Source organism: Equus przewalskii, chromosome 15, assembly GCF_037783145.1.
Source record: "Equus przewalskii isolate Varuska chromosome 15, EquPr2, whole genome shotgun sequence".
NCBI lineage: Eukaryota > Metazoa > Chordata > Mammalia > Perissodactyla > Equidae > Equus > Equus przewalskii.
In genome coordinates this window covers 65,689,124-65,714,697 of record NC_091845.1, presented here as the reverse complement: position 1 = coordinate 65,714,697, position 25,574 = coordinate 65,689,124, and the positions used below count along the sequence as shown (strand labels likewise).

The window sequence follows — 25,574 nt, the reverse complement described above, 5'->3', positions numbered from 1 at the left end:
ACATAAAAATAGTTACACTTCTCTTCATAAGAAGCCAAGTTAACCTACCGGACAGGAAAAATCAAAAAAGAATATGCTGTACTAAGTACTATGAAATCCGAATGCAGGTAAAGCTGCACATGGAACTCAAGGATGATCTTTTCTTGAGTAATTTTAGAACTATAAACAGAAAATAAACATTAATATTACAAATACTCATGGTCCTACCAACCCAGAATTTATAACAAATGGTATCCATATTATACATTCAAATTCACATAAGTATGAAACCATACTTGCTTCACTTTATATATATTTATAAAAGAGCAACTAGACATAAAGTCCACTGTTCCTCATCCCCAGTGCCACTCCTCTCTTCTCACCTCCTTATTAGCCACCACTATCTGAGACTGGCATGTAGCCTCCTAATTCATTTCCTACATTTTTATCTACATATTTAAATAACATTGTGCTTTGTACATTTTTTCAATTTCCATAAACGGTATCATACTGAAAGTACTTGATTTTTTTCCATTCAACATTATGCTTGAGATTTACTGACAGATATTTCATTCCTTTTAACTATTACAAAGTACTGAATCATTTATGCATACCACATTTTATTTATCCATTCTTCCACTGATGCACATTTAGGTTGTTCCTAATTTTGCACTATTAGAATGCTTTAACGAATATCCTTGAACAAGGCTCTATGTTCACATATAAGAACACGTGAACTCTGTTCTCTAAAGCAAGGTTTCTCAACCTGAGCACTATTGGCATTGTGCACTGGATAATTCTTTATAGTGATGGGCATCCCTGAACTCTGCCCATGAGATGCCGATAACACTCCCCAGATATGGCAACCAAAAATGCCTCCAGGGATTGCGAAATGTTCCCTGGGAGGTAAAACTGCCCTGTTTGAGAACCACTACTCTAAGGTCTATATGAAAGTAGAATTTCTGAGTTAGACATATATTTTCCATTTTACTGAATACTGTCCAACTCTTCTCCAAAGAGCTGTATTAATTTATACTCCCATCAGCATATAAGACCACTGGTTTCCAAATATCCTGCCAAAACTTGATAATGTGTGACAATTTAAATTTTTCCAATAAAATAAATCATTAATTTTCCAGAGGAAACTGTTATTGCAGTGTATAAGTGGTACAACAGTGCCACGTCTAAGAAATTATAACATAAAAACCCTAAATTTAAATAGGGGAAGTGATCTACATTATACTTCCTTCTCTTTATTTTACTTTGCCTTTTTCCTGCTAGGTAATCACTTCTTGACATTGATGCATATTACTATTAGTATACTGAATTAATTCTAACTTTATAAAGCTTACTTTTCCCAGAAGCTTCAAAATTATGATTCTTGGTCCACATTTCTTAAAACTTTCCGTTCAACATTATGTTTGTTGAATGGTTCATACAAAGTCTTAATAACTCACTTGAAATATATCAATTGATATCATCACTTATGGAAGGTTCACCACCCTCACATTTCTAAATTGGTGGTCGCCAAATATAAAAGTAGGTTAGAGATACACAATTGGACATCCACAATGGAAATATCTATTACTAAACTCCCTATTTGTAAGAGAATCTATTGATTCTAAAACTGGAATCAGACAGAATCAAGGTGGTGAACTAAATGCACATTCTAGCCTATCTTATACCAAATCCACGGAAATTGGATCTGAAATTTGTAGTTCCTATTTTCTAGCCCCCTGTAAAGATCAACTGAAATTCCTACTCATCAGTTCTATGAGATGCCTTTGTCGCTTTTCAATATAAACTCTCCTTTGGGCTAAGCAATCTTGTATGGGTTTCTGTTATTGGCATCCAAAGAACCTTGTGTAAGACAGTGGCACACTGAAATAATAATGATTCCAGACATAACCAGACTAGAAAACCAGAAAATAGACCAGAAACTAAGACAAATACCATACAAAGATAGAAGACAAATCTTAAATGGAAAAAAAAAAAAAAAAGAATCTAGTACAATTATTGCAAAATACAGGAGTTTCTCTGAGAATGGTCCAAGTACAAAAAGCTATGATATTCAAAACTAGGGGGAGTTTAAAAGCTATCAAGAGCATGAAAAGTAAGAACATCCAGGCAGGCTACTTCCCCCACCACTTATCCCCAAACTCCAAGGCCAACTAGCACATAAGAGAGGTATATGTCCTCCACAAAAGGAGGAGTGAGTGTGGGTCCTTAGGTAAGACCAAATTGTAGAAGCTTGTTGCCCAACCTAAAGAATATGTACCTCGACAGAGAGTGGGCGGAGCAAAATGGCGAGGTGAGCTGACCCGGGATTCTCTCCCCTCCAAAATACAACAAAAGATTGGAAGAACTGAATTTGAGAGAATAAACATAATGCCAGCTCATTAGAGACCTACAATACTAAGAAGGCGGAGATCATAAACCTTGCAGACAGCCTCGGAGGCGCTGGAACGGTAGGAGAGAACCTCGCTCCCTCCCCTAGAGTCTGCGATCGCTGAGGCGCGGGTCGGGAAGGAGCGGGGGAGGGGCCACGCGACCGGGGGATCATCCAGGACTCCTGCCGCTGGTTCAGTGGAGACCCGCTGATGGGGGGAAAGCTTCCGTCCATGGGGACCCTATAAATCAAGGGCCTTAGGAGACCAGAGAACAGAACTGATCTGAACCCAGACCGGCGCGTGTGAGTAACAGCCCCTCCCCCCCAGCAAAGCCAGTGGACGCAGCCATCTTGCCCCAAGGCGGAGAGCTAACATGCCACTCTCGACCCCCATCTAGTGGCGACAGGCTGTAACTGCAACCGAATTCTACCACCATGAGAAAAAACCGCTCCTCTACCATCCAGCAATTTATAAAAGCCCCAGACCAGAAGGAAAACAATAAAAACACAGAATTAAGTCCTGAGGACTTGGAATTAGGTAAACTAAGTGATAATGAATTCAGAGCAGCTATAATCAAAAAACTCAATGAGGTAGAGAGAAAGATAGAGAAACAAGCCGAGTTCTGGAGTTACTTCACAAAAGAGATTGAAATCATAAAGAAGAATCAAACAGAGTTACTGGAGATGAAAAACACAATGGACCAGATAAAACAGAATACGGATTCCCTGAATGCCCGTGTAGACAACATAGAAGAGAAAATCAGCATAATCGAGGACAGACAGGCTGAATGGTGCCAGACAGAGGAAGAAAGAGAACTAAGAATTAAAAAAAATGAGGAAAATCTCCGAGAGATAATGGATTCAATGAGGAGTAAGAACATAAGGATCATAGGAATTCCCGAGAATATGGAAAAGGAAAATGGAGCAGAAAGTGTGCTTAACGAAATTATTGAAGAGAACTTCCCAAATCTAGGGATCAACGGAGAAATGTGTGTAGAGGAGGGTTTTAGATCTCCTAGATTTGTCAATGTAAAAAGACCCACCACAAGGCACATAATAGTAAAGTTGGCAAATAGGAATGATAAGGAAAGAATACTCAGGGAAGTAAGAAAAAAAAAGAGAATAACCTATAAAGGAGCCCCTATCAGACTGTCAGCAGATTTCTCTACAGAAACCCTACAAGCTAGGAGAGAATGGAGTGATATATTCAACGCTTTAAAGGATAAAAACCTTCAGCCAAGAATACTCTATCCAGCAAGAATTCCCTTCAGATATGAGGGAGAAATTAAATCTTTTCCAGACAAACAAAAGTTAAGGGAATTTGTAACTAAAAGCCTCCATTACAAGAAATCCTCAAGAAGGCTCTCATACTTGAAAAAAGAAAAAAGGGAGAAAGGGGACACAATCAACAGACTAGGGAGACTGATGGATAGAACCAGAACAGGATAGCAAATATTCAACTATAGCATTAGGGTAAAAATAAGGAAACTACCAAAACAAGGACGATCTTAGCACTCTAACTACAAATTAATAAGACGAGTTGAAATAAGAAATGAAAATAATTATTTAGGAGGGGAAGAGCAAAGGGTCTAAATCAGTATTGGTCGAGTAAGTAAGAGACCACCAGAGAATACACTATATTATACACGAGATTCTAAATACAAACTTCAAGGTAGACACTAAAACAAAGTACAGAACAGAGTCACAAATCATAGATAAGGAAAAATCTAAGAAACCCAGCATATGAAATTGCAGTATTAAATGGGTAGTCTAAAGCACACAGGAAAAGAAACACAGGAAAACAAGATAATGAGCGACAGATTGACAGCATTATGTCCACATGCATCAATAATCACTCTCAATGTAAACGGATTGAACTCTCCAATAAAAAGACACAGAGTGGGAAAATGGATTAAAGAACAAGATCCAACAATTTGTTGCCTCCAAGAAACACACCTCAGCCCCAAGGACAAACACAGACTCAGGGTGAAGGGGTGGAGGACAATACTTCAAGCAAATAGCAAGGAAAAAAAGGCAGGTGTTGCAATTCTCATATCAGACCAAGTGGATTTCAAAATAAGACAGGTAAAGAGAGACACAGAGAGACAATATATAATGATCAAAGGGACACTTCATCAAGAAGAAATAACGCTTATAAATATCTATGCACCCAACACAGGAGCGCCAAGATTCATAAAGCAACTATTAACAGACCTAAAGGAAGATGTTAAAAACAACACAATAATAGTAGGGGACCTCAACACCCCACTCACATCAATGGACAGATCATCCAGACAGAAAATCAACAAGGAAATAGTGGAGCTGAATGAAAAACTAAAACAATTGAACTTAATAGACATATATAGATCACTCCACCCTGAAGGAGCTGAATACACATTCTTCTCAAGTGCACATGGAACATTCTCTAGGATAGACCATATGTTGGGAAACAAGGCAAGCCTCTACAAATTTAAAAAAATTTAAATAATAACAAGCATCTTTTCCGATCATAGTGCTATAAGGCTAGAAATTAATTACAAGAAAAAAGCTGAGAAAGGCACAAAGATGTGGAGACTAAACAACACACTACTGAACAAGCAATGGATCACTGAAGAAATTAAAGAAGAAATTAAAAAATACCTGGAAACAAATGAAAATGATAGCATGCCATACCAACTCATATGGGATACAGCAAAAGCTGTATTAAGAGGAAAATTCATCGCAATACAGGCACATCTTAACAAACAAGAAAAATCCCAAATAAGCAACCTTAAAGCACACCTAACTGAACTAGAGAAAAAAGAACAAATGAAGCCCAAAGTCAGAAGAAGGAGAGAAATAATAAAAATCAGAGCAGAAATAAATACTATTGAAACAAAAAAGGCAGTAGAAAGGATCAATGAGACAAAGAGCTGGTTTTTTGAGAAGATAAATAAAATTGACAAAGCACTAGCCAGACTTACAAAGAAAAAAAGGGAGAAAGCTCAAATAAACAAAATCAGAAATGAGCGGGACAAATAACAACAGACTCTGCAGAAATACAACAGATTATAAGAGAATACTACAAAAAACTATATGCCAACAGAATGGATAACCTAGAGGAAATGGATAAATTCTTGGACTCCTACAATCTCCCAAAGCTCACTCAAGAAGAGGCAGACAATTTGAACAGACCAATCACAAGGAAAGAGATTGAAACAGCAATCAAAAACATCCCAAAGAATAAAACCCCAGGACCAGATGGCTTTCCTGGGGAATTCTACCAAACTTTCAGAGAGGATTTAATACCTATCCTTTTCAAGCTATTCCAAAAAATTAGGGAAGATGGAACACTTCCTAACACATTCTATGAGGCCAACATCACGCTGATACCAAAACCTGACAAGGACACCACGAAAAAAGAGAACTACAGGCCAATATCACTGATGAACATAGATGCAAAAATTCTAAACAAAATTTTGGCAACTAGAACTCAGCAATTCATCAAAAGGATCATACATCATGATCAGGTGGGATTCATACCAGGGACACAGGGATGGTTCAACATCCGCAAATCAATCAACGTGATACACCACATCAACAAACTGAGGAATAAAAACCACATGATCATCTCAATAGATGCAGAGAAGGCATTTGACAAGATCCAACAGCCATTTATGATAAAAACTCTTAACAAAATGGGCATAGAAGGAAACTACCTCAACATAATAAAGGCCATATACGACAAACCCATAGCCAACATCATACTCAATGGGCAAAAACTGAACGCCATCACCCTGAAAACAGGAACGAGACAAGGATGCCCTCTATCACCACTCTTATTTAACATAGTACTGGAGGTCCTGGCCAGAGCAATCAGGCAAGAAAAAGGAATCTAAATAGGGAGGGAAGAAGTGAAACTCTCGCTGTTTGCAGACGACATGATCTTATATATAGAAAACCCCAAAGAATCCATTGGAAAACTGTTAGAAGTAATCAACAACTACAGCAAAGTTGCAGGGTATAAAATCAATTTGCATAAATCAGTAGCATTTCTATACTCCAGTAATGAACCAACAGAAAAAGAACTCAAGAATACAATACCATTCACAATTGCAACAAAAAGAATAAAATACCTTGAGGTAAATTTAACTAAGGAAGTGAAGGACCTATATAATGAAAATTACAAGGCCTTTCTGAGAGAATTGGATGACGACATAAGGAGATGGAAAGACATTCCATGTACATGGATTGGAAGAATAAACATAGTTAAAATGTCCATTCTACCTAAAGCAATCTACAGATTCAACGCCATCCCAATCAGAATCCCAATGACATTCTTTACAGAATTAGAACAAAGAATCCTAAATTTCATATGGGGCAACAAAAGACCCCAAATTGCTAAAGCAATCCTGAGAAAAAAGAACAAAACGGGAGGCAACACAATCCCTGACTTCAAAACATACTACAAAGCTACAGTAATCAAAACAGCATGCTACTGGTGCAAAAACAGGTGCACAGATCAATGGAACAAAATTGAAAGCCCAGAAATAAAACCACACATCTATGGACAGCTTATCTTTGACAAAGGAGCTGAGGGCATACAAGGGAGAAAAGAAAGTCTTTTCAACAAATGGTGCTGGGAAAACTGGAAAGCCACATGTAAAAGGATGAAAATTGACCGTTCTTTTTCACCATTCACCAAAATAAACTCAAAATGGATCAAAGACCTAAAGGTGAGACCTGAAACCATAAGGCTTCTGGAAGAAAACGTAGGCAGTACACTCTTTGACATCAGTATTAAAAGGATCTTTTCGGACACCATGACTTCTCAGAGAAGGGAAACAATAGAAAGAATAAACAAATGGGACTTCATCAGATTAAAGAGCTTCTTCAAGGCAAATGAAAACAGGATTGAAACAAAAAAACAACCCACTAACTGGGAAAAAATATTTGCAAGTCATATATCTGACAAAGGCTTAATATCCTTAATATATAAAGAACTCTCACAACTCAACCACAAAACATCAAACAACCCAATCAAAAAATGGGCTGGAGACATGAACAGACACTTCTCCAAAGAAGATATACTGATGGCCAACAGGCACATGCAAAGATGCTCATCATCGCTGATCATCAGGGAAATGCAAATCAAAACTACACTAAGATATCACCTTACACCCGTTAGAATGACAAAAATATCTAAAACTAATAGCAACAAATGTTGGAGAGGTTGCGCAGAAAAAGGAACCCTCATACACTGCTGGTGGGAATGCAAACTGGTGCAGCCACTATGGAAAACAGTATGGAGATTCCTCAAAAAACTAAAAATAGAACTACCATACGATCCAGCCATCCCACTACTGGGTATTTATCCAAAGAGCCTGAAGTCAGCAATCCCAAAAGTCCTGTGCACCCCAATGTTTATTGCAGCACTGTTTACAATAGCCAAGACGTGGAAGCAACCTAAGTGCCCATCAACAGACGAATGGATAAAGAAGATGTGGTACATATATACAATGGAATACTACTCAGCTGCAAAACAGAACAAAATCATTCCATTTGCAATAACATGGATGGACCTTGAGAGAATTATGTTAAGTGAAATAAGCCAGCGAGAGAAAGATAATCTGTGTATGACTCCACTCATATGAGGAATTTAAAACTATGGACCAAGAACAGTTTAGTGGATACCAGGGGAAAGGTGGGGTGGGGGGTGGGCACAAAGGGTGAAGTGGTGTACCTACAACACGAGTGACAAACATTAATGTACAACTGAAATTTCACAAGATTGTAACCTATCAATAACTCAATAAAATAAAAAAAAAAGAATATGTACCTCAATATTTTATCATTAAAGGCTTCTGAGAAACTGTTTAAATGATCAAATCAGTGTTTTAGGAAGATTAATCCAATACTAATAAGAAAGATGAACTAAGGAGAGGGAAGAATGCAGACAAGAAGGACAGTCAGGAAATAGTGCAGGCATGTAAGGATCCGAAATCCAGAGACCATATGAACAGAAAACACAGTTAACCTAGATAAAACAATAAGAATACAAAGAACTTGTTGAATACCTTAACGTTATGACAGAAGAAAAGAAAAGGTAGAGACTGCTTTATTCACTGATTTGTTCATAAAATACTTATAAGCTTTATTACAATATCCCTAGCACTTAGCATTATTAAATTAATCTGAGGATAAAGAAGACAAAAGTAACCCTAAGATTCTGGGTCATGATTTACTATGATTTACAGAGTTATCACAATATTCATATGTCCAGCTATCAACAAAAAAAAAAATCATAAGGCATAGAAAGGAACAGGAAAGTACGGCCCATTCAAAGGAAGAAAATAAACTGACAGGAATTCCCTGAGGAAGTCCAGACATCATACTGACTAGATAAAGGCTTTAAAACAGTCTTAAATTTGCTCAAAAAGCTTAAAGAAAACATGAAAAAGAATTTAAAAAATCAGAAAAATGATGTATGAATGAAATTAAAGTATCAATAAAGAGAAATTATAAAAAGGAGGCAAACAGGAATTCTGAAACTGAAAAGCACAATAACTGCAATGAAAAAAATCACTAGAGTGTCTCAAGAGCAACTTTAGCAGGCAGGAGAAGAATCAGTGAACTTGAAGATAGGACATTTGAATTTATTTAATCTGAGAGACAGAAAAAAAGAATAAAGAAAAGTGAACATAGCCTATGGGACCCGATGGGACACCATCAAGCCAACCAACATACACGTTATGGGAGTCTCAAGGGGAGAAAAGAGAAGGGACAGAAAATATTTGAAGAGGTCAAAAAGCTTCCCAAATTAGAAGAAAGCCATGAATCTACAATTCCAAGAAGCTCAGTGAACAACTAGGTAGGATAAACTCTGAGACCCATTATAATCAAACTGGTGAAACCCAAAGACAAACAGAGAATCTTGAAAGCAACATGGGAGAGGTGATTCATCATGTACAGGGAGTCCTCAATAAGATTAACAGCCAATTTCTCATCAGAAACCATGGAGGCCAGAAGGCAGTGGGATAACATATTTAAGTATTGACAGAAAAAAACCTTGTGATGGTTGATTTTATGTGTCAACTTGACTGGGCTATACGGTGCCCAGACATTTGGTCAAATATTACTCTGGATATGTCTGTGAGGGTGTTTCTATCTGAGGTTAATATATGAATTGGTAGACTGAGTAAAGCAGATTGCCCTCCATAACGTGGGTAAGCTGAAGCCACTGAACCTAAACTGAACCAGCCAACCAACTGAAGACCTAAACAGAACAAAAAGGCTCAGTAAGAAGGAACTCCTCCTGCCTGACAGCCTTAAGCTGGGACTTTGGTCTTTTCCTGCTTTTGGACTCAAACTGAAATATTGGTTCTTCTTAGATCTCGAGCTTACCAGCTTTCAGACTAGAACTTTCATCTTTCATCTCCTGGTTCTCAGGCCTTCACACTCAGACTGGTACTACAACATTTGCTCTCTTGGGTCTTCAGCTTGTCAACTGCTGATGCTTGGGACTTCTCAGCCTCCATAATCACATGAACCAATTCCTTATAATAAATCTCTCACTAAATAAATAAATACAAAAACACACACACCCCCTACTAGTTCTGTCTCTCTGAAAAATCCTGCCTAATACAACTGTCAACCAAGAATTGTAAATATGGCAAAACTGTCCTTTAAAAATAAGGGAGAAATTAAGACATTCCTAGATAAACAAAAGCTAAAAGAGTTCATTATCACAAGACCTGTCCTACAAGTAATGCTAAAGGGAATCCTTAAGTCTAAGTGAAAAAATACTAGAAAGTAACTCAAAGCCATATGAAGAAATACGCCAGCAAAGGTAAATACATGGGCAAATATAAAGGCCACTATTATTGTATTTTCAATTTGCAATCTCATTTTTATTTCCTATAAGATTTAAAAGACAAATATATTAAAAGATTTATAAATCTGTGTTACTCGTATACAATGTACAAACATGTAATTTGTGACAAACAACATAAAGGGTAAAAGAACAGTGTGTTACAGGAGCAGAGATGTGTATGCCACTGTAGTTAAGTTGGTATCAATTTGAACTAGACTGCTAAAAATGTAGGATATTAATACTCATCCTCTCAGTAAACACAAAGAAAATATCTAAAAATATACCCAAAAAGAACTAGGGAGAAAATCAAAACAGTTCACTACAAAAATCAACTAAACACAAAAAAAGACAGTAATGGAGGAAATGAGGGGCAAAAAAAGTATAAGAGATACAGAAAACAAATTTAAAAATGGCGGAGTGCTTCCTTATCACTAGCTAAATATAAATGGAGAACACCCAACAGAACTAAAAATAAAAAGTTCTACAATAATATTTGGAGACTTTTATCTCCTACTTTCAATAATGTCTGGAACATCTAGGAAGAAGATCAATGAGAAAACAGAGGACATAAACAACACTATAAACCAACTAGATCTATCAGGCATAGACAGAACACTCAACAGAAGAGCAAAATGCACATTCATCTTGTGTGCATATGCAACATTCTCCAGAAAAGACCATGTTATGCCACAAAACAAGTCTCAGTAATTTAAAAAGACTGAAACCATACAAAATATCTTTTCTGACCACAATGGACCAAAGCTAGACATCAATAATGGAAGGAAATTTCATAAATATGTAGAAATTAATACAGTCTGAAACAGCCAATCAGTAAAAGAAAAAATCACAAGGTAAATCAGAAATTAGAGATGAATGGAAGCAAAAACACAACATATCAAAACATATGGGATGTAGTAAGGCCAGTGCTCAGAAGTTTATAGCTATAAATGCCTACATTAAAAAGAAGAATGATGAGGCCGGCCCAGTGGCGCAGCGGTTAAGATCACACGTTCTGCTTCTCAGCAGCCCAGGGTTTGCCGGTTCGGATCCCGGATGCGGACATGGCACTGCTTGGCAAAAAGCCATGCTGTGGTAGGCGTCCCATGTATAAAGTAGAGAAAGATGGGCATGGATATTAGCTCAGGGCCAGTCTTCCTCAGTAAAAAGAGGAGGATTGGCAGTAGTTAGCTCGGGGCTAATCGTCCTCAAAAAAAAAAAAGAAAGAAAGAAAAAAGAATGATATCAAATCAATAACCTAACTTTAAAACTTGAGGACTGAGAAAAAGAAGAGCAAACTACACCCAAAGCTATCAGAAGGAAGGACAGAATAAAGATCAGAGATAAATAAAATAAATAAGATACAGAATCAACAAAACCAAAAATTGCTCTTTGAGAAGATCAATAAAACTGACAAACTGTTAGCTAGAAAAAAAGCACAAAAAAAGGAAACAAATAACTAAAACCATAAATGACAGTGGAAATATTTCTATAGGTCTTAGAGAAATATAAAGGATTATAAGTGGGGCTGGTTCTGTAGCATAGTGGTTAAGTTCGCACACTCCACTTCATTGGCCCGGGGTTCACCAGTTGAGATCCCAGGCGTGGACCCACATACCACTAATCAAGTCATGCTGTGGTGGCATCCCACATACAAAATAGAGGAAGACTGGCACAGATGTTAGCTCAGCAATAATTTTCCTCAAGCAAAAAGAGGCAACAGATGTTAGCTCAGGGCCAAACTTCCTCACCAAAAAAAAAAAAAAAAAAAAAGGAAAGCATTATAAGAAAACACTGTGAACAATTGTATGCCAACAAATTAAATAACCTAGATGAGTGAACAAATTCCTAGAAATACATAAATCACTTAAACTGACTCAAGAAGAAATAGAAAAATCTCAATGACCTAAACTACTGAAGAAACTGAATCAAAAACCTCCCAACAAAGAAAAGTCCAGGACCAGATTGTTTCATTGGTGAATTACACCAAACATTTAAAGAATTAACACCAATTCTTTTCAAACTCTTCCAAAAAATTAAAGAGGGAATACTTCCTAACTCATTCTATGAAGCCAGCATTACCCTGATACCAATGACAGACAAAGGCATCACAGGAAAACTACAGACCAGTATCTCTTGTGACTATAAATGCAAAAATCCTCAACAAAGTTCTACCAAATTCAATTCAAGAGCATATTAAAAGGATTATACACCATGATCAAATGGGATTTATCCTAGGAATTCAAGGATGACTCAACATAAGAAAATCAGTGTAATACATATTAACAGAATGAAGGGGAAAACAACACACAATCATATCAGTTGATGCAGAAAATACATTTAACAATATCCAAACCACCCTTTCATGATAAAAACACTGAGAAAACTGGGAATTGAAGGGAACTTCCTTTACATGATAAAGGGCACTTACGAAAACTCCACAGCTAATAGCATACTCAATGGTGAAAGACTGAACTATTCCCCCCTAAGATCAGGAAAAAGACTAGGATGCCCATTTTTACCACTGCAATTCAACAACGTACTGGAAGTGCTAGCCAGTGCAATTAGACGGGAAAAAAATAAAATGCATTCAAATTGGAAAGAAAGAAGTAAAACTATCTCTATTCATAAGTGAAATGATCCCATATATAAAACAAAATCCCAAGGAATCCTCAAGAAAGCCACTAGAGCTAATAAATAATTTCAGCAAAGTTGCAGGGTATAAGATCAACACACAAAAATCAGTAGTGTTCCTATATACCTGCAATGAATGACCCAAAAGGAAACTGTTATTCCATTTACAAAAGCATCGAAAAGAATAAAATACCTAGACATAAATTTAGCCAGGAAGGTGAAAGATTTATACACTGAAAATTACAAAAGATTGTTGGAAGAAATTAAAGTCGACCTAAATGAAAAGACATTCCATGTTCATGGGTAGGAAAACTTAATATTGTTTAGATGTCAATACTACCCAAAATGATCTATAAAGTCAATGCAATCCCTATCTAAATTCCAACAGCCTTTTTTGCAGAAATGGTAAAGTCTATAGCTAAGCTGTACAGAGTTTATTTTGGAGGTGATGAAAATGTTCAAAATGGACCTTAGTGATAAGTGTACAACTCTGTGAATATCTTAAAGCCAATGAATTTTATATTCTAAATAAGTGGATTGTTTGGCATGTGAATTATATCTCAATAAAGCTGTTAAAATATAGTTCTCCCTCACTCTCTAATACTCTCCCTTTATACTCTCTTCATGGATCTCTACTCTGAAATATATTCAATTATAACCTCATCTAAAGGATATCCTCTAAATCTTTCTGATCAGCCCTGACCTTTCTCCTGACCTCCAGACCTGAATTTCCCCACTTCCTATTCCTACCACATGCACGACAGGAGTCAGGTCAGTCACAAAGTTCACATTTGTTTTCCTACTTCAACACACTTGGTCTCGGCTAACAGGTCCTAGTCTCTCATACCAGTAACACTGGTATCTCTCTGCCACCATTACCTAACTCTACCTCTCACATTCAGTCAGTTGCCAATTTCTGTCAGTTTCTACCTCCATAAGATCTTTCTTTCTTTTCCTTTCAATTAATAGTCATTATCTCAAAACAGCACAATTTCCCTTTCTTCAATTCCTCTCCTCTCCAATACAGCACTATATTCCCAAATACAGGTCCAGAAATTCACAATGTAATATGTACTATACTTTCCTCCTCTTAAAACCCTTCAGTAGCTTTCCACTCACTACAGAATAAAATTCCACTTCTCCACAGTTTGATCCTCAAAATCTCCTATAAAGTGGATTCAATCCACTTACCTAATGTCACTACTTCTTCTGTCATTCTTGAGCCCTAAATGTCAGCCTCCCAAAAGCCCTTATTCTGTTAGGCACAACCATGGATTTCTCACCTGGGTGCTTTTTCTTAAGACTTTCTCCACTTAACTAAATTCCAAATCCTCCAAGACCTATGTGCCTTTATTATTCTCTCAAAATATACATTTCCTCAAGTCTAAGATGCTATCAAATTGTAAGACATCTGCCAATTTTAGAAATGTTGAAACTGTGGAAAAAATATATGCTTCAGACACGGTAAAGTACAGTAAATATCTTCTTCTGCCAAATTCCTTCAATAGTGTATTTCTATTTAACTTATTTCTTAGGCCTTACATTATAACTTAATGTCTGTTCACCCCATTAGATTATAGGCTTCTTGAGGACAAAAATTCTGTCTTCCTCATCTATGATATAGCAGAAATCCTATTAGAGTTTGAGTAAGACAATCCAGACTGGAGTGTGTACAGAAAGAAGAAAACAGTACTAATAACAACACCTATCTCACGTTTATCATCAGAATAAATTAGAGAATATACATTAAAATCAATGTGCAAAGTGGATCTTATTCCAATGCAGGATTTTGGGTATTTTAAAAGATACATTTACTAAAACTAAATGTCACACTGCAAATCTGTCACTCTTCAATATCAGAAGCTACATTAGGGAATACAGGAAATGTTCCTCAAGAAAATTTCTACAGGAAATTACTACATCCCATAACACTTCAGTAACACAGCCATCACCCAGCTCCAAGAGAGCAAAGCACCCTCCCAGTGCCATAGAGCACAGCAGAGATCATGAGTAGTAAGTGGTTCCCATACCTGCTTCGAGAGAACAAGGTCTGTGACGTTCCTGTTTCTAATCCTACAAGAGTGATTCCCAAGGAGAACAAGTAACAGAATATCCAGAAAGGCATGTAAAATTTGAAAACAAAACAGCATTCTATCCATTTCTTTGTTTTAAAAGTTGTATTACTTATTTTGAATTTTCATATAACATAGAAGAGTCTATCAAAGAGGGGCATGGATTGAGAAGCTCAGCACTAGGAGGCACTTAGATGAAATGACATAAAGACACCTTCAAGAGTTTATGTCCAGCACTCTTCTCTTGCCTGGTCTAGTGTAATATCCTCTCAACAGCTCTCCTGCCTCTAGATGGCACCCTCCTGAACTCATTTTCCACACATGGAAAAACAGAGCTAAAATAAGTTATTATCAGGCCACTTCACTACACCTTCAGGAGCTCCCTATCTGCTTGAGAATAAAAATAACTTGGCCTCTGGGGCTGGCCCCGTGGCCGAGTGGTTAAGTTCACGCGCTCCGCTGTAGGCGGCCCAGTGTTTCGTTGGTTCGAATCCTGGGCACGGACATGGCACTGCTCATCAAACCACGCTGAGGCAGCGTTCCACATGCCACAACTAGAAGGACCCACAACAAAGAATATACAACTATGTACTGGGGGGTTTGGGGAGAAAAAGGAAAAAAATGAAATCTTTAAAAAAAAAGAAATAACTTGGCCTCTCCCTGGCTCCCCAGTTCCATTTTATGAGCCAAACTTGACCCTCCAGGCAACCGTGACTGAAATTTCTTGCACGTGCTTTAAGCTCTTTCAGGCTTTGGAGGCTTTACACAAGCTTCTCCTCCTTCCAGCAGCATCCCTTCCACCTCTCTTTACCAGTTCCGACCAATCCTTTAAAGCTCAACTCAAGTTTCCAACTCCTGAAAACATCCCATAATCTACAAGATTGGGTTCATGGTTCCTCCCTTGAGTGCCTACAAAACCATGTCCCCATCTGTAACTTATCACACATTCTATTGAAATTTAACAATTAAAAGTAACCTTTAAAAAAAATTCTCTTACAGTAGACTGTGAGTACCATAAAACCAAGAACCAAGTGTTTTCAACTTTGGAGCTCACTTACCTAATAAAGTGCCGCTCAGTAAATGTTTTAACTGAATTGAAATGCCGATCTTAACACTGGTTTTTGAGAAACTATCTTTCCATTGCCAAAAAAAAAAAAAAGAACTGAGAGGTCTTTTTGTTAGTTTTGCTTATTTTTTTTTTTTTAGCAAAGTCTTCTTAATAGCTAACACTGCACAGGTACACTGGTATATTGATGAATATTATAAATTAGCAACACAGTTGTTGAGCTAGTCAACTAAATGCTTTCAGATCCATTCCCCAGACTTACCTGTGCTGCTCTGTATCACAGGCAACTGCTTATTTTCCAAGTAACCGTGCCCCTGGCTTTCAGGAAGATTTGGCCAGTTGGGAGGCACTCCTGGGTGGAAGGCAGGAGAGGGAGAAGCCAGAGGGTATTTCTCCTCCACACTCCCCACTTCCTGACACATCCTTGGCAGAAGCTTTGTCTCTTCCATAACTCCACTTTCCTCCAGGCAGTCCTGCCCTTGATGTCCCAGCTCCCATAATGAAGCCCCAGCTATGGCTCCAGCCACTCAGCCCTGGCTTCTGTACTCTGGTAATACCAGCTTTTCTCATCTTCTCCCAAGCCCTAATGGTGTCACAGAGGCTTCCAGATGTTGTTAATATCTGGTTTGTCTCACAGTCCCATTTGGCTTCTCAGCAATCACCTTTGCAGCCACTTCCTAGTTTAATTTTCCTCTGTTGAAAGACCTATACTGGTTACTATTTTCTGCATAGATCCTGACTAATTGTGTTTTTAAATGTCATTTAAAAAAGAAGTATCAAATAGTGTAATGCCTCAGCATACTAGAGCATAAAACTTTTAATCTTAAAAAAAGCTTATTACACAAAAATATTCTAAATATAGTAATGGGGGAAGGTGCAGAGAGTGGGAGAGACAGTGGGAGGGTGAGGGAACCACGTATTAAACTCTTCAAAGTAAAAATAAAGATTACAACATTTTATTCATACCAAAGTGTTCCTCACTGGAACGAAGTCTCTCCTCAGATGCAATGTTTGCGTGAATTAAGTCAATCATTTATAATAAAAATGTCACTTTTGGGGCTGGCCCCGTGGCCGAGTGGTTAAGTTCGTGCGCTCCGCTGCCGGCGGCCCAGTATTTCGTTGGTTCGAATCCTGGGCGCGGACATGGCACTGCTCATCAAACCACGCTGAGGCAGCGTCCCACATGTCACAACTAGAAGGACCCACAACGAAGAATATACAACTATGTACTGGGGGACTTTGGGGAGAAAAAGGAAAAAATAAAATTTTTAAAAAAAAAAAAGTCACTTTTTAAAAACTTATTTAGTAGAGGGGAAAATTGGAAGGATTATGGGAGTTGTAGTCAGTGCAGACCAAGACATCTGTTTGGAGGAAAAAAATGTTAAAGTCCTCCTGTCAGGGACTTATCATTCAAATCCACAAAATTCAGTCCTTTTTCAAGACAAATCCATCCAGACTAATCAGCTGAAACATATGCCTTTAACCATTAATCTTATTTCGTAAACTCTTTCAAAGATCATAAAATGTTAAAGTTGAAAAGAACTGCTTTAAACATAAGGAATAAGGGCATAATTTGTAAACAGTTCAGTGTTAACAACCAATCATTACAGGACTTCTCGACTCTCAGGTAATCATTATATGAAATTCCTTAAATAGAACTAGTCTAATAAAATAATTCAGTATTTGCTCACCATCCATAAAATATTTCAGGAAAGGAAATACTTCTAGAGCAGAGAGAACATCTATTATTTGTTTTTATTTTGTGAATAAACAGTATTTCTTAATCACTGAATTAGTTTATCCTTGACCTCCACAGAAAAATATTAGACAACAATCCCCAAACTAAAGCAAAAGATCCATTTAAGATTACAGACTCGGAAGAATGAGATTTGTAAAGAAAAAAGGGCCTGACATAAATAACAAGAGGCATTTCCTGAGCAACTATGTACTGCTAGGAATTTTATGTAAATCATCTCATTTTACTTAAAACTCCCTAAGGCAATATCACAGTGAGGAAAGGAAACACAAACAAGTTACAAATTTTTTCTAAGTTACCCAACCAGCAAACAAGAGAAGTAAATTTGAGTCCAGTCTCGTCTGGCTCTAGAGTCTAGTTCTCCCCTCCTTTCTCTGGGACAATATTCCCTGTGAGTGATTTCAAGCTAAAAATAAAAAGAGAATACTTTAAAAAAAAAAAAAAAAAGCTAAAACAACATGACAATCTCCAGTTAGTATTTTAAACTGTATTTAATATTATCAAAGCTCGGGGCTGGCCCGTGGCCAAGTGGTTAAGTTTGCACACTCTGCTTCGGTGGCCCAGGGTTTCACCGGTTCAGATCCTGGGGGCGGATATGGCACCACTCAGGCCACGCTGAGGCAGCATCCCACACAGCACAACGAGAGGCACTCAGAACTAGAATATACAACTATGTACTGGGGGTCTTTGGGGAGAAGAAGATGAAGGAAAAAAACAAAGATTGGCAACAGATGTTAGCTCAGGTGCCAATATTTAAAAAAAACAACAAAAGAGAAATTCATTAAATAAATATTAGCAAACTTTCACACATCTTTAACATAAATAATACTTGTATAAATATCAAGAGAGCTTTACTTAGCATCTACTCTGTGTCAAGCTCTGCAAATAGAACAGATTACAAGAAGGACCTACCTCAAAAAGTTCGTAATTACCAATTAATTAATAAACATTTCTCACTGATACAAAAGCCCTAAAATGAGACCTGCATCTTCAAGCCACCATCCAGCCTACTCGCCTCACTCTGTGCATGACTCATCATTATATGCTGACAGAACAGTCTGGCAGATCTTCTCGGTTAACTATTCCTCCTAGTTGTCTGATTAATGTCTGAAAACTCAGTGAAATCGAAGTCACTACCCTAGCCCCTTTGTGCAAATTATTAAATTTGCTTTCTAGTCGCTATGTGGTCACCAGTATTCTCTATACTACTTTTTTAAAAATGCCCACTCCACTGAAGGAATACATTTTACATCACAACCCAGTACATATATACATGTTACATAACTGAAACAAAAATTTCATGATAACCACATTTATCCTCACTGTGCACAATGCACTTGAGATTTCCTAATTTTTTTTTAATGCTGGAAGCAACCTGTTAAAGACCTCACAAACAACGAACATGCAATTAGAAGAACGCCGCTCTAGAGCCCAACCCCATAAAGGGACTGCTGAGATGAGTGCTTTCCTTCATCTTCCTCTCCGCACTGAAGGAGGACAATGTCAATGAGAAAAGAAAAGGAAAAGGACAAAAGAAAAAAGGTTTTCCCTAAAGTATGATGGTTCTTGGGGATTATTTTTATTAACGTACTTATATTTTAGTAAGGTAAAATATACCTAACATGAAATTTACCATTTTAACGATTTTTAATTGTACAATTCAGTAGCATTAAGTACATTCACAATGTTGTACCACCATCACTATTTACTTTCAGAACTTTTTCATCATCCCAAACAGAAACTCTGTATCTATTAAACAAAAACTCCCCATTCCCACTCCCCTAGCCCTAGCAACCTCTAATTGATTTTTATAACATTCCATAAACATATACAAAAGAAGTGAGGGGCTGGTCCAGTGGCATAGTGGTTAAATTCTTGTGCTCCACTTTGGCGGTCCAGGGTTCACAGGTTCAGACCCAGGGCGCCGGACCTACACACTGCTTCAAGCCATGCTGTGGCAGAATCCCACAAACAAAATAGAGGAAGATTAGGACAGATGTTAGCTCAGGGCTAATCTTCCTCAACAAAAAAAAAAGGAAAGGGAAAATAACGAATCCCTATAGACACATGACCCAGACTCAACCAATTATCAAATTTTGCTACATGTTTTCACTTGTCCCAGACATTGTTATTTTCACCCCTACTTACTTAGAAAATATAAAAGCTATGACTCTTTCTTAAATAACCACAATGTCATTATCACAGCTAACAATATTAACAATAATTCCTTGGTATCATCAAATATTGAAATTTTATAAATATTATCAACTTAATTATTAAAAATACTTGTTTTCACCAAATTTTCCATTTATCCTCTCAATGCTGCAATGATTTCTGAATAATTTCTTGAGTAAACTGTTTTATAAAAGATAATCACTATTCAAGACCAAAAAAAAACACGTTTAAATGAAAGGTTTCCACAGAATTCTACAGTAGTCACCCAGACTGCTAAGCCATTAAGGAGAGACTCTATTGTTTTCCACTAAAAATCTAGAATGTTACTTATGTCATAACGGGAATGTTTTCTCAGCAAAATACCACAAAAGTAACCCAGTAAAACCTGAAAGCATCATTACTTATCTTACACAAGCAATCATTAATAACTAGAAAAACCCATTTGTCTAGTGTTACTTCTAAAAATGGACTACTAGATGAACTTAAAAAAATTAGATCGCTTTTGTTTAACCTATCAGTGTTCCTAACAGTGTTGTGGAATATGAAGATACGATTATATCTAAAAATCTTTGGTTCTGCAAAAAAGCCAAACTAGAGCACTGAAGAGAGGTATGACTAAACTCCAGCTAACAGACTATAGTAGTAATTTCTATTCCTATGAGGAATGACTTTGATTCACATAAATAACACTCATTTTCAAAATATAAAAGATTTGAAGAGATAAAAGACAAAATGGGCTCATTCAATTTTAACCTATAATTTTTCACACAGTACAACCACTAGTTAAAAAGAAATTACCAACCTGTGGAATATAAACAACCAAAGCTCAAAATATGAAATACAAAGTCAAATGTAAATAAGAAAAAAAACATCTACATGAGTTACATACACTGTCTTTTCTAATCCTATATATTTTTACTAATGCAAAATACATCAAATTAGAAAGTATAATCCTAAAGTGCTTTAAAGTTTGGGACTACAAAGGATTACCTCCAAGATCAAAAGCAGCACGGCACGAATGCCAACAGCACATGATCTCACTGCACAAAAATTTGCTGCTGCTCAATTTTTTGCATCACAAGTCTCTAAAGTAAATCAAAACAGTTACAACGCTTACTATGTTTAGTGGGAAGCATTTGTGCGTGTGTGTATTCAGGTAAAGTTGTGTCACTATTTTTACCCATATCATTTTCAAATTATTTGACTGGCAATCCCGGAACTTCTTGAAAGACAAAAAATGTCTGTTTTAGTTGTGTCTCTGTAACCTGAATATACTCAAAAGCTACAACTATAACATATCACTGTAACCAACATTCTAAAAATGATGTCAAGGTCCAAAAATAAAAACTTGAGTTGTCTTCATTATTTTTTAAATTTTGCTATGATAATAAGAAATGTGGTTTAAAAATGCAATCCGCTAATACATTCTACATAGTTATCACTAATCAATGAGGGAAAATGTCTAGATGTTGAATAAAGAATAAAAAAGAGGAAATAATTTGCAAGGTGTACAATTCCACATAATAAAAGATTCTATTTCATGTCGACTATAAACAACAAAAAGCAGAGAAAGGAAAATCTTGGTCTAAATATTTTATAGAAATTAGTATTCTCAATTCAAACAGCAATAATTAGAGTACTCTGACACTCCCACTCTAAATTTTTGAAGGTCAATTCATTTATTTAACTTCTGAAAACTAAACTATAAAATTTGAAGTACATACCTGAAAGCCATTTTTTGGACTGAATTCCCAAAATTTCAGGTTTACCATAAATTAACTGTTATCATGAACTTTAACTTCAAGAGACAGAAATACAGTGTGTGCACGTGTGCATTTTGTGGCTGGCAATCTTTCTAATTTTCTTATCTTACTGATTTCATCTTGCCTTCTTCCATGACGTGAAGAATGAGAAGCTGCCTAAACTGTAGGCAGCATTCACAGCTGATCTGATGCAAAATTATCCACCAAATCAACAGGTGAAGCCACATTCTGACAATTTTTAACTTCAAAAAAATGTATCATTACTATCAGTGTCCATGATCTTCAACGCTAAAAGTTATGGTCAACTCTTTTATATCATCTGTACAGTAAAATATTTCAAATTGCTTCCCAGATGCAATTCACTCTTCTGTGTTACTCAGTAGTAACAAATAGTTGGGAACCCATTAAGAGCCACTGACTGTACTCACTGCTTTTTACAAACACTACTCTATTCCCCACTATACACCTGCAAAGTAGTCTTATCTCTTTTTTCTACAGATGAGAAAACTAAGTGTGAGAAGAGTTAAGTCACATGACCAAGACAATTAATAAATGGTAGAGCCAGATTCTAATCCAAGTCCATCTTTAAGGTCTGTTTGCCCTTCTCAGCATTCTAGACTCCCAGTTATGCTAACCTTGTTCACAGGTTAAAAAAAAAAAATCTCCAACTATTTGTTCTCCAGAAACTTGTCTTTAGGACTAGGGAATGAGAATAAAGTCATTTCCAGGGGTTATTTTTGCAAATACCAAGACACAGTTTTCTCCAAATTCTTCTTGATTTGACTTTTAATATTTCAAATATAAATATTAAATTTATATCATTGACACAGCAAGACTTCAAGACATGCATCAATCACCACAAAAAACTTCCTGCAACAACATCCCACTGTTTACTGGCTTCCATTTCTGCTCCTGAGGAGTCAGCTATCAGGGTAACCACCACAGCTACTCTAAAGCTAATCTGTCCTTTGTTCTCTGCCAATATTTAACATATTCTCTTTGTTACTGGTGTTCTCCATGTTACTATGATGTGTCTAGAAGTATATTTCCTTTTAGCTATTCTGCTTCTAATTCTCTGAACTTCTTAAATCATGGACTGGTGTTTTTCATCAGCTCTGAAAAATTCTCAGCTATTCTCTCTTCAAATACTGCCTCCTTTTCCATTACATCGCCCTTCTACAATTAGAAAACTCATGAAATACTGTTAGACCCTCTCATTCCATGTTCTATATATTTAAACCTCTTTCTTTTTACACACTTCCTTGTCTTTCTGTACTACATTCTGGATAATTTCTTCTTTGTCTAGTTCATTAATTCTCTTTAGTTGTATTTAATCTACTGTTAACCACACCAGTGGGTTTTTCATTAAAATTACTGTATTTTTTATTTCTAGTTTTGTTCAAGTCTTTTTAAAATCTAAGTTTCCTCTTCCTTGCAGACATTCTCTATCTTTTTGTAAATGTAACAGTTGTATTATAATCTCTGTCTGATAATTCCAAAATCTGAAGTTTCTGAGAGTCTACTTCTGTCAGTTGTCTCTCCTACTTCTTACTCATGGTGCCTTGTTTCTTTGTGTGCTTGGTTGTATTTCATTGTGAGCTAATTCTCTAGAAAATTACTAGTGGGAATCACTTGGGACCTAAGATAAAAATGTATTCTACCTGGGGCTGGCCCCGTGGCCGAGTGGTTAAGTTCGCGCGCTTCGCTGCAGGCAGCCCAGTGTTTCGTTGGTTCGAATCCTGGGTGCGGACATGGCACTGCTCATCAGACCACGCTGAGGCAGCATCCCACATGCCACAACTAGAAGAACCCACAACGAAGAATACACAACTATGTACCGGGGGGCTTTGGGGAGAAAAAGGAAAAAATAAAATCTTTAAAAAAAAAAAAAAAAAAAAAATGTATTCTACCTGAGAGGACTTTCATTTGCTTCTAGCAGATACACAGAACCACTTTAAATTCACAACTTGAGGAGTTTTTTGGACAACCCAGGTGACACTAATTTGAGCAGCAAATGAAGAAGAGGTAAGGTTCATGGTTATAAGATTTTATAAGATTGGCACCTGAGCTAACATCTGTTGCCAATCTTTTTTTTTCTTTCTTTTTCTTCTTCTTCTCCCCAGTGCCCCCCAGTACATAATTGTACATTCTAGTTGTAGGTCCTTCTGATTGTGCTATGCGGGACACCACCTCAGCATGGCTCGATGAGTAATGCCATGCCCATGACCAGGATTCAAACCAGAAACCCTGGGCCACCGAAGCAGGAGCGTGCAAACTTAACAACTCGGCCACGGGGCTGGCCCTAATAACTTCTTAGGAATAGGTGTTTTTTCAGGTCCAAGACAACTATTCTTGCAGCCTCCTGTGAGCAAGAGCCTGGGAAGATTTTAATCTTGGTTTACCCATGCTCTATGGGCATAGCTCTTTGGAGTCCCAGTTTTACAGGGAAGAAATTTCCTATTAGACGCCCTTCCTTAGGCCAATTTGGCTCTAATTTCTAAGCCCTGTGCCTTGTGAGGCCTTCAAAACCAAAGTAAAAGTTCCCTAGAATGTGACAAATGTCCTCAGAGGAAAAGCAGTTTTAACAGTCTACTTACTTCTCTGAAGCCCTTCATTCATGTAGATTTTTGGCCTGGTAATTTCTTACTGTTACGTCAGCTCTTAAGGAAAAAAAAAAATTTTCTAGAATTTCTAATTCTTTTCAGGGAATTACTTTGTCCATATAACCAAGCTGAGCAAATTATTGTTTTCAATTTTAAAACGTTTCATACTTTTATATTTCAATCACTAAAAGTTTCATTTTGTGGGAAAGTACAACACATAGCAAGGAACAATTTGTCTTTATTCAGCTTGATTCACTGGTACTGTCTAGGATAAAATTTTGCCAAATCCCAAAACAGATCAATTCCATTATACTACAAGACTATTAAGAAATGGACAAGATTCTGAAATTAATTCCCCGAATAGAAATCTGTATAATTGCTATGGAATTTATTGGTCTGCTGATTTTTCCCCACCAGCAATATGTATAATGTACAAAAATTTTATAATTGAAACTACTGGAAGATTGGCCAGAATGGCAAAAAGATGACAAAAAAGGAAGAACTAAGTTCAATCTTGTCTCTGCCAAGAAACAAAATCATAAAGATATGGAACTACATAAAAATTTAATAGTTCTTTGTAAGATTTTATATATAGTCTTATATAGACTTTATAAGAAGTCTAAAAATGAAATCATGTGCCACATAACATTTTGGTCGATGACAGACCACACATATGATGGTGGTCCCATAAGAATACTATCATATAGCCAAGATGTGTAGTAGGCTATACCATCTAGGTTTGTGTAAGTACACTCTACAATGTTCGCATAACGATGAAATCACCTAATGACGCACTTCTCAGAATGTATCCCCATCGTTAAACAACACACGACTATATAAGCAAAATTGGGAATATTTGCAAGATATAATAGGCAGAGTTAAAATCTAAAATATACAAAATACTCTTGAAAATCAGTAAGAAAAAAAATAAACATTCCCAGAAAATGGACAAAGGGCTTAAACAGGCACCAAAGAAATAAAAAAAAGCAATCTATCACTTTCTGCCAATAGGTTAAACAGAAGCAATGATTTACAATACCTTCAGGTAGCAAGGTTATGGGCAAATGTAATTTATATCCTGCACTAAAAGTTGGTGTATAAATTAATATTATCTTTCTATTAGGCAGTTTGGTAATAAGTATCAAAATCTAAATTATACATACCCTTTCATACAATAATCCCACTTCTAGAAATATATAGTAATAACAGTGCACGAGGATCCATGAAAAATAAAACTAAAAAACAGAACACAAAACTGATTAAAATTAAGAGTTCCATGCACAATTAA

The 25,574-nt window shown here is 36.7% G+C and overlaps 1 protein-coding gene across 21 annotated transcripts in view; it reads right to left on the bottom strand.

Annotated features, from left to right (window-relative positions):
• The window catches only part of TBC1D5 (TBC1 domain family member 5), a 565,096-nt gene that overhangs the window by 528,335 nt on the left and 11,187 nt on the right, over nt 1-25,574 (bottom strand). The gene's annotated exons all lie outside the window — the stretch shown is intronic.